This window comes from Trichechus manatus, unplaced genomic scaffold (assembly GCF_000243295.1).
Source record: "Trichechus manatus latirostris isolate Lorelei unplaced genomic scaffold, TriManLat1.0 scaffold00007, whole genome shotgun sequence".
In the NCBI taxonomy this organism is placed as follows: Eukaryota; Metazoa; Chordata; class Mammalia; order Sirenia; family Trichechidae; genus Trichechus; species Trichechus manatus.
In genome coordinates, this window is record NW_004443943.1 from 20713605 (window position 1) to 20720518 (window position 6914).

Sequence of the window (6914 nt, forward strand, 5' to 3'; positions counted from 1 at the left end):
TTCATCTTAAGTGAGAATAACAGCACAATTGGAAGAGTGTAGTCAATGTCACTGAACTGTGCATGTAGAAATTTTTGAAATGGTGTATCTTTGGCTATGTGTATTTTCACGAAAAAAAAGGGTTGAGAAGTTAGAGGGTTGACATGTTGCGGGGTTGTTAACCAATGTCATAAAACAACATGTGTACTACTGTTTCATAAGAAACTATTTGTCCTGTAAGCCTTCACCTGAAGTACAATATAAATAAATAAATAAATAAAGAGTAGAAAGACAACCTACAGACTGAGAAAAATCTTTTGGCTACTACAAATCCGATCAGGGTGTAGTCTCTAAAATCTACAAGATACTGCAAAACCTCAACAACAAAAAGACAAATAATCCAATTAAAAAATGGGCAAAGGATATGAACTGGCACTTCACCAAAGAAGATATTCAGGTGGCTACTAGATACATGAAGAAATGCTCACGATCATTAGCCATTAGAGAAATGCAAATCAAAACTACAAATGAGATGCCATCTCACCTGAACAAGGCTAGCATTAATCCAAAAAACACAAGATAATAAACGTTCGATAGGTTGTGGAGAGACTGGAACACTTATACACTGTTGGTGGGAATGTAAAATAGTACAACCACTTTGGAAATCAGTTTGGCGCTTCCTTAAAAAGCTAGAAATAGAAGTACCATAGGATCCAGCAATCCCACTTCTTGGAATATATCCTAGAAAAATAAGAGCCATCACACAAATAGCTATATGCACACCCATGTTCATTGCATCACTGTTCACGATAGCGAAAAGATGGAAACAACGTAGGTGCCCATCAACAGACAAATGAATACATAAATTATGGTATAGTCACACAATGGAATACTACGCAACAATAAAGAACAAGGATGAATCTGTGAAACATCTCATAACATGGAGGAATCTAGAAGGCATTATGCTGAGTGAAATTAGTCAGTCGAAAAAGGACAAATATTGTATGAGACTACTATATAAGAACTCAAGAAAAGGTTTAAACACAGAAGAAAACATTCTTTGATGGTTATAAGGGTAGGGAGAGTGGGAGAGGGGTATTTACTAATTAGATAGTAGACAAGAATTATCTTAGGTGAGGGGAAGGACAACACATAATACAGAAGTCAGAACAACTGGACTAAATCCAAAGCTAAGAAGTTTCCTGAATACAACCAAACACTTTTAGGGACAGAGTAGCAGGGGCAGGGGTCTGGGGACCATGGTTTCAGGGAACATCTAGGTCAATTGGTATAACAAAGTTTATTAAGAAAATGTTCTGCATCCCACTTTAGTGCGTGGTGTCTGGGTCTTAAAAGCTAGTGAGTAGCCATCTAAGATGCATCAGTTGGTCTCAACCCACCCCAACCCACCTGGAGCAAAGGAGAGTGAAGAACACCAAAGACACAAGGAAAATATTAGCCCGAGAGACAAAGAGGGCTACATAAACCAGAGACTCCATAAGCCTGAGACCAGACGAACTAGATGGTTCCTGGCTACCACCAATGACCACCCTGACAAGGAACACAACAGAGAATCCCTGATCCAGCAGGAGAAAAGTGGGGTGCAGAACTCAAATTCTACTAAAAAGACCAGATTTAATGGTCTGACTGAGACCGGAGGGACCCCAGAAGACATGGCCCGGGACTCTCCATTAGCCCAGAACTGAAACCATTCCCAAAGACAACTCTCAGACAAAGATTATACTGGACTACAGGACATAAAATGATACTGGTGAAGAGAGTGCTTCTTAGCTTAAGTAGATACATGAAACTAAATGGACAGCTCCTGTCCAGAGGCGAGATGAGAAGGCGAAAAGGGACAGGAGCTGGTTGAATGGACACAGGACAACCGGGGTGGAAAGGAGGAGCGTGCTGTCACATTATAGGGCAAGCGGCTAGGGTCCCATAGCGATGTGTGTATAAATTTTTGTATGAGAAACTGACTTGAACTGTAAACTTCCACTTAAAACATAATAAAATAAATAAATAAATAAACTGTGTCTGGCCCGGCTCCCACAACAGACTACATTTCTCCTGCGAGTACAGGTGCCAAAGTCGGTCCTTGGGTGGCCACTGGTGGCAGGTGGGCCCCTGCAATTTGGTGGGCCTAGCTCCGGCCCGCAGCAGCAGGCTGAGAGCCCACATGTACCTGACTCCCTCAGAGTTCAGACAGGGCCAACCCCACGGTCCCTGAGCCCCAAGCACCACAGCTCTGCTCCGGATGGCAGGCCTGCACGTGGAGGCAGCGGCCAGGGGCCAGGACGTGGGCTTGCGCTCTACGTGTTCTCCCAGTACAACCCGTCAGTGTTCAGTGGTGTACACACTGCCGGGCCTCCGAGGCGCCTTCTTACCCAGCTCTGCCCCATCCCATCCCACCAGGCCTCCCTTCTGTGCAGGTGGGGGTGAGGGGGCAGGGGGACTGTGGTGGGGGCACATTGCAGCACCGCTCTGGGCTTCTTTCCCCTACCTTACACATGTGGGATTTCATTATTGCACCGGTTCTTAGCCTTTTGGTGATTGGAAGGATGGGGTTGGGTGGGGGGTGTCTCAGATTCCTGACCTCTGTATGTCCATATGGTTTCCTAGGTTCCATGGAGAACTTCGGACTTGGGTTTCTCTAAGCATCCTCTTCCCAACCCTTGGACCCTGGGCTCGCATATCCTGAGGGCACTTTCTCCCTTGTACTCCAAGGCAGAGGCCTCGTAGTTGCTGCGTGGGTTGACAGGTCTGGTGAGGAGGTGATGGGGGAACGATCCATCTGGCCCCAGCATCAACCTACCCACGCCTCCAACCCTCCCTGCCAGCTGCTGGGGAAGTTTCAAAACTCAGCAGAAATGTGCCCATGGTACAACGTAGATTTTTTTAGTTCTGAGTCTACAATAAAGTAGCTAATTGCTCTTAAAGACTCTACAGAACAGAATCTTCTGAGAATTTTGGGTAACATTTGTCCTATAGGTATCTTTTAAACTGTGAAGAAGATACATACAACAGTTCGTAATAACAAATGGGTGCAACTTTGTGGCACACATCAGAACATTATTGTTATTATTACTGTATTATTATGTTAAGGATGCTTTAGTATATCTGGAAGTGCTTCTTTAATGTTTTTTATGCATAGAAAGATACCCTATATATTATATACTAAGACAAACATTTGACTAACTGATGTTAGATTCATTAGATACGAATCGTACCTAACTGTTCCAATTTATGTACACACTCAACTTTTTAAAGACAGATTTAAGAAAAAACTCATTCATAATCTGAGGATAGCCTGTACTCTAAAAATCAGACTAGAGTGCCAAAAAGTGGTATGAAGCAGAAGGGTTTTATAGGCAACAGACACACAGGAACAAGGAAGCTATGCTGGGCAAAAAGTGATTGGTTAGTTCTAAGTTACTTTCCTTATATGGCATACTGGGAAATTTTAGCCAGGTCATATACTACAGCTGAAGCAGCAAGTGCGGATTGGTTGGCTTAGGTTTTGGTTTCTGGGAAGGTCAGGCATTTACAGGAAACAGAAATTTGGTTAGCTTTTGGCTTGCTGACCTGGAGCTTAGCATAAGTGACTCCATCTTGGGCTTAGTATAACCCTTTCATGACCGAATTGTTTTTTGCTTTAAATTTTTTGTTGACATAATGTTTTTTCATTAACGGAATGCATGCTGAATCATTGAGTGTGTCTGAATTGAGTGTGTCCCTCTGGACTCTGTGGTAGGATTAGTGGGACACATACGTCCCTCCAGGATGTACCACCTCATACTATATCTTGTAAAAACAATAATTTGCAGCACATGCCCATGTGTTCTGTTTCAAAGTTATACAGGCCCTCACCAGGTGGAAGCACGTATTGTCAGTGGGAAAGTAGCTTGGCAAATAACCCCAGAGTAGAAAATATAGGTGGTTGCTCTATGTCCCACAGGTCATGAAAGAGATAGCCAGGTTAACAGTTGATAAAACAAAGCCAAGTTTGCCACTTACTGCTATAAGGGAGACTGTTAGCTTGACAGATTCTGATCTAGGAAATAATATTGGAGTCATTATTCTCTGTCATTGGTCATAGAAAATGTGACCCAGCTGGAACTGGGCTGACAAGGATTCACAAGGACACATCAACCGGGCCCTGAGGTATAAAGACAATAGCTAGGATAATCTTGGAAAATACCTTTTAGGGAACATTTCACATAAGCCAATCAAACAGAACACAAAAGACTTTCCATTCTTGTCTTTTTCTATCAGCATTCAGTGAATAGAAAATTTGTTGGACCAATGAAGACCCTCCTGACTGTCCTTACTGAAAACTGCACCAATGATTGTTAAGAAAGACATTCAAAACGTAGGATCACAGTTTCTAGCCAATCTGTGAAAAGGTGAAGCTTTCAATGGTTTTGCCCATTTCGTAATGTTAATACAAACCGTAATGAGACATGGCTCTAGCAGCATGCTTGTCTGTTTTCCCATTCTTGTCTATTCTGTAATATTTCCTCAGACTCGGGCAGACATGGCTGTGGCAGCATGCTTGTCTGTTTTCCCACTTTTGCTTATTCTGTAATATTTCCTTGGACTCGGGCAGACATGGCTCTAGCACCATGCTTGTCCCTTTTCCCACTTTTGTCTGTTCTGTAATATTTCCTTGAACTCAGGCAGACATGGCTCTGGCAGTATAGCTGTCCATTTCCTACTTTCGCCTCTTTGAATATATGACGAATGAAACTTTCTTTTTGCTTTACTAATCTTTGTAATGTTTTTTTCCCTACAACAAGTCTAAGTAGCAGCTCAGAATGGAGGAAGACAAAGGAGGGATATTTATGAAGTTTAGGATCTTATTTAAAGTGAATCCTAATTGATGGAATGGTGGGGAGGTGCTACGTAGGATTGGACAAAATCCATGACACAATAGTTTAGGATTGGCGGACCCAGCAGAAGTGAGGGTCTCAAAAGACATCTTGAGGATTACACAGTCATTTCATTAACCTGGTTGACCGATCTATAAACATGAGAAGGGGGTATTTACTCTACTGAAGGTTATTGTTGGAATAAATGGATTTGGGGAAGCTACTGAAACAAACAATAAAGTTATTAGCAATTTCATCTTTCTGGGTTAGAGTTTCCTGGAATAATGAACTCATGTTAATGTAGACAGTGAACTGTGTGGCTACAGATGGTTTTGTTTCTCATCAGTATAGAGCTACACAGTTCAATACAGCAGCCACTAATCTCTTGTGGCAATTGAGCACTTGAAATGTGCTGAGACTGAGGAAGTTAACTGAGATGTGCTCTAAGTGTAAGGAACCCATGTTCTATGTTGTTACTATGCTATATGTGGCCTCCATTTCCAAGAACACCTCATGATGGCCGCTCCAGCTCTAGTCATAATGTCAACTTCCAGTCAGCAGGAAGGAGGAGGGACCAAAAAAAAAAAAAAAAAAGTCAAAGAAGGAGTACCAGATGCTTTTTAAGGAAAAATCCTAGAAGTTGCCATACTGTACTTCAGCTTACATCTCATTGGCCAGAATTTAGCACACCTAGGTTCAAGGGAGGATGGGAAATGTAGTCTTTGTTCTGAATGGCCATGAGCCCAGCTAAATATCAGCAATTCTATTACTATAGAAGAAGAATAGCTATTGGTGAATGACTAATAGTCCTTACCACACCACCACTGCCCATCTCTCTCTGTTTCTCGCTCTCTTTCTGTTTTGCTACACCCCCTTTTACAGAGTTAAAAACAGGAGCTACACAGCGTCTTGCCCAAACCACATAACGAGAATCAGCATTCTACTTCTATTCTTTAGTCTATGGTGTGCTGACAGCATCCTTTTCCCTTACTGAAACTTGAAGTTTCGACTCTTGTATTTTCCTTTCTACTTTTCACATCAGTTATTTCTTCTCAGAAGAACCTAGCAGTAATGAAAAAAAATGGGCCTCTTATATACATACAAGACCTCGGGCCACAGGTATTGAATGGGACTTACCCTGTTGTATTGGAATTGCCTCTAAAGCCCTAAAGGTGAGGACAATGCTTGCCAAGTACATCCAAAAGACTGACTAAAAGTTAACCCAACAGATCCTGCTACCATTATGTCACCATTTCCTGCAGCCTAAATAAAAGAGTAGTAAAATTCCCCTAGAGGAAGGGTGCTGAGGCTTCTCAAGCAAGGATGTTTGCATTTCCTGTGGTGTAAGTAGACTCTACAAAGATTAGCAGAGCTCCAGCCTTCTCATTGGTACCCTGAGCAAGCAGCTGCCTGCTGGGTGAGAGGACCCCAGCACAGAAGGCGCTGAGGGTGGTAGTCAGCAAAGGTTATGCTGGAGGCGGTCATCTTCCCTTGGGTGCATGGCCATTGAGAATAAAGACTGAATTTTCTCATCCTCCTTTGCACCTAGGTATGCTGAGTTCTGGCCAATGAGATGTGCATTACAGTGATCGTGCAGGGCCTCTTTTCCAGCAGAGAGTTTTTGTTTCCCCTTTTTAATCCCTGCTGTCCTTTCTCCAATCCTGTAGGATGCAAAAGAAGCAGAGTGGGAGTCAAGAACAGGAAGGCGTGAGAGAGCAGGCCATGTCCACAGTGCAGGTGCCTTGGTCATACCCAAGCTGGGGGAGAGAGAGAGCACTGAACTGAGTATGAGATTGAGGTTTCCCATTGCACTGGACTGGGCTAGACTTTTCAGTACCTGAGTGTCACTAGGAAGCTTTGGGATCTACCCAAGATATCATTAAGCTAAAAAAAAAAAAAAGTTGTTGAGTAGATTCTGACTCATGGTGACCCCGTGTGTTACATAGAACTGATCTACAGGATTTTCTTGACTGTAATCTTTTTGTGGAAGCAGTTCACCAGAACTTTCTTCTGTGGAGTCCCTGGGTGGGTTTGAACTATCAACCTTTAGGTTAGCAGCCA